At 47.8% G+C, this 4,194-nt stretch overlaps 1 pseudogene; it reads left to right on the top strand.

Moving 5' to 3' along the window:
• Positions 1-2,758: 2,758 nt before the first annotated feature.
• Positions 2,759-3,532, top strand: LOC147701392 (glutathione S-transferase P 1 pseudogene; annotated as a pseudogene).
• The last annotated feature ends 662 nt before the right edge of the window (positions 3,533-4,194 follow it).

Genomic DNA, 4,194 nt, shown 5'->3' with positions numbered 1-4,194 from the left:
GCAAGCAAAGCAGCGCATGCACTGCGTTTGCACGCGAGACATAAAAAGTGAGACCAGGGCCCTCCTTACATATCCTCCAGGCAGTTCTAGGATGTTCCTTTTCTTCCCTGACCTGGCTGTCATGATGATGAAAGACAGGGCCATTAAGGCTGCAGTGGGCATCTGGTCACAGCCCATTCCAGGGGAGAAGGTGTCAATCACCACTCCCACCTCCCAACCCAAGCAGGCTATCGGTATGCAGAGGGGAGGGGGGAGTCTACAGTACCCAGATTAAGTGTTGGCAGGAAAAGTTCCACTTCCTAAAAGTGGGATTACTAAAGTAGTAGGGCCCAAACCCCATATATCCTTGGAATGGGTTCCCCGCCCGAGTCCAACAAGACCAAACATGACAGACTTATGGGGTCCCTGTCAGACATTATCCCATAATGGGGGTTCCCAATGTTAGCCTATGGAGGGTTAAGCCGTACTTCAGTAGCAGAGGCTTGTGGCAGATATGCCAGCGTCACAAGGTTTTAGGGGAGAACACCTGCACCTCAGCACTGTTTAGCAGTGATGAGTTGCCCAGAGTCCTAAGTCCAACAAAAAGGTATAATGAAAATGGGAGGCGTAAGGGCAAAAAGGTAGGGGAAGACCACCCTAAGGCTGACAGGTCCAACTCTGGCTCTTTACCAGAGTATAATCTCCTCAGTTTGATTTACAGCAGCCCTAGTCAGTAAATTAGGTGTTACAGCCCGTATGGTTACAATGTGCTTTACAAATGTTCATACAATACAATACAATACAATCTAAGAAGTCTCTTTTCCACTTCACAATTGTAACTGGTTTTGGTTGCCCAATGTTTGAGATTAAGGCCTAGTACATTTTTCTGTGTTTACAGTTTTTCACAGTGCTTGAACGGATACAATAAAAGAAGAATACAAATGAACAACTAGGGTTTTTCGCATTCTGAAAAAACAAATCCACAGACTGCTTCCCAACTGTTACTACAGTGTTTATAGTTCATGCAGAAAGAGGCAAATGTTTTAGTTTTGGAGACAACTGGAGGGATGGAGGCAAATTATTTCTCTCCTTTTTTTTCTCTGTGGAATTTTAAGTTGCTTCTTTTGGTATTTTATCATTTGGTACAACATACTTGTTGTACCACATAAGTTTTTTTGTAGTGCCCAAGACAATGTCCTGTCACATATGCTACACTTCACCAATTTAGCTGTAAAACTGTGTAAACAAATGACATTTCTTTATTTGGTAGCTATGTTCTATGCGCTAGTTATGATGTTAAAAGTTATTTATTTAAACTAAACCATCATGAATACAAAGTGGAAAGTTAAATTAGTATCTTACTAAATAGCTACACTGAAACCATATGCTGAATATGTCTATATATGTGTTTTACACTTTTTCAAAAACCCATGGTATTCGCAGTGTTCTTGGCAATTGCACTTATAGAATCACACAGGCAATGCCTATGAAGTCATACAATCACCCCGGTACAAGAAATGCAGTTACGTAATTAGTCAGACATTACACACTCGCTCATAGACCCATTCAGCCAATCACACACCCAGTCAACGACCTATACAGCCACTCAGACACCCACTCTCGAAGTTTATAGGTTACAGTTAGGAAAAAGAATTTTATAAACCTTATAAATTTACTGAATAGTTCAAAGTGTTTCTCCTTCCAAATACTCAAGTCACTTCTATGAATCTGCCTAACTACTCCTATCAGAGTCAGCACTCATGTAAATAATTAAAATGAGACCTAAGAGCGGGACATGGCTTCGCCGAGCAGCAAGATGGCTGCTCACTAAGATGGCTCTGTCAGCAGAGCATAAAATCCTACTGTTATCTGCTGCAAAACAGCACTGAAACGGAAAGCAACATACCTGCATTAGAACTGCAGGCACCAGCCTGCTGCAGCGCTGAAGCCCAGGAGTAATTGTGGCTGCCACACCGGTGTTGGGTGGATTGGGCCTGCGACAGCCTGATGCAGAAGGCATGCGGGGTGTTATCGGAGCCATCAAGATTCTGTGACGCAGTCGTTCTGTGCCTTGGTGGCATGTAGGCGCTGCGGGGAACCTGTGAAGGGAGCTGCAGGCACTGTGAGCATTCTTTTGTGAGTGGCGCAGGAGCCCTTGCCTCCCAGGGCACGCTGCGGCGTTAAGGAGTGCCATCATTGCAGATCAGTGACTGTGACAGTTGAGTCGGGTGGGACCCTGGCAATCCTCACAGCGTGCTCCCCACCACGACAAAGGGGATCTGGAGCTTACCCCCTGCCTTGTCTGAATCCTAGCTCCTACAGAGAGGCTTGTGCCATCTCTCCCGATTGGCCTGAAGTGAGGCAGCTGCTGGCGTGCATTGGAGGCGCGGGGAGGAGCCTTCCAGCCCAGCGTATGCCTTTGTCAAGTCTGGAGTGCATCCAGGCGCAAATCAGTGCAGCTCTGTAGAAGCCTGGGCTGGAGCACCAACATCTGGACACCCAGAAACGGTGGAGCTAAGGTAAATAAAAGCAAAATAAATCTTTCTCTAAATGTATTTATTTTTTAAATCACCAAAGAACTGTATTTAGGCACCTCTCTCTGCTTGCCTGCTGAATGCCTGGGAAATGCACATGTGATTACAAGCACAACAGAGATGAGTCTTGCATGTGTATTGGAATACCCAGGCCAAAGCCAGCATACTTAAGAGGCAGAGAAACCAGCTAGACCATTTAAAACCCAAACACTTATTTAAACACAGTGCCACTTCCGGAACTGGTCTCCTTCGTGTCCAGTCCACAGGTGCAGCAGCAGAAGTGTCGCCGCCCCAGCCCCGCCGGCCTCAGCAGCAGCCCCGGGACGCCCACGAGCAACATGCACAGCTACACCTTCATCTACTTCAACGTGCAAGGTCGCGCTGAGGCGGCCCTCATGCTGCTGGCAGACCAGGGGCAGGACTGGAAGGAGGACGTTGTGACCTTTGACCACTGGACCCAAGGAGACCTCAAAAGAAATGCGTGTTTGGGCAGCTGCCGGGCTTTAAAGATGGAGACTTTGAGCTGTACCAGTCCAACGCCATCCTGCGCTACCTGGCCCGGAACCATGATCTCTACGGAAAGGACAACCATGAAGCGGCCAACATGGACATGGTCTCCGATGGCGTGGAAGACCTGCGCATGAAGTACGCCAAGATGATCTACCAGAACTACGAGGATGGAAAGGCTCCATACATTGAAAACCTGCCTAAAGATCTTCAACCCTTTGAGTGTCTCCTGTCCAAGAATCCCGGCGGGGAAGAGTTCATTGTTGGAAACAAGATCTCGTACGCGGACTATGTTCTCCTGGACATCCTGCTCGCACACCTGGTGCTCGCTCCAGACTGCCTGAAGGACTTCCCTCTCCTCCACGCATACGTTGAGCGCCTCTCTGCACAACCCAACCTCAAGGCCTTCCTGGAGTCGGATGCCCGCAAGGCGCGCCCCATCAACGGGAATGGCAAACAGTGATCCACAGTCAGAGATGATCACTGGTGTGGGGGCTGGCCACCTCAAAGGATGCACTTTTCTACTGCCCACCTGCCCCGTGTACCCAACTAGAAGTAGCCAAGTGCTGGGTGGCAAAGCACCCTGTAGCTGCCTGCACCTAGGCTGAGGGCTCCTTCACAGCACTTGTCTAACCCACTCAGGTTTCAGTTCTCTAGAGACTTGCATGGAGCTCTCCATGGGTGAGCGTTTGTGTAGGTCTTTGGGAAGCAAAGTAGTTCAGCTCTTAGTAACTTTTGTAAACTAGGACAACTAATGGGTAGTCTGTGAACACATTATATCTTAAATGTCCATCTCTGAAGAACCAAATAATGTGAATCTTTGAAAAAATGTTTTTTGTACCATGAAGGTAAATAAATGCTCTGAAATGAGTCCTCTTTTGTGCACCCACTGACAAGAATATGGGCGTGCATGGCGCTGTAAGAATACACTGCCACTGTCAATAATTTCAGACATTCATTTCCAGTGCTGCACCTAGGCATTACAGAGCGGCCAGAGGCAAACATCACAAGACCTGGCAGCAATGCTGGGGAGTGGGACCTGTGGACCCGGGACACTATACGAGCAACTTTCAGCTATGTGTTCTCCTTTGAGTGGTGGGTCTTGGCCCAAGCGTACTCAAGTAAACTACAGTTGATATGCAGAATTCAAATGGGCACCAGCAACATACCCACC

Source organism: Lissotriton vulgaris, chromosome 7 (genome assembly GCF_964263255.1).
Source record: "Lissotriton vulgaris chromosome 7, aLisVul1.2, whole genome shotgun sequence".
NCBI classification, from domain to species: Eukaryota; Metazoa; Chordata; class Amphibia; order Caudata; family Salamandridae; genus Lissotriton; species Lissotriton vulgaris.
Note: the sequence above shows the minus strand (reverse complement) of the source record. Positions and strands in the feature narration are given on the sequence as shown.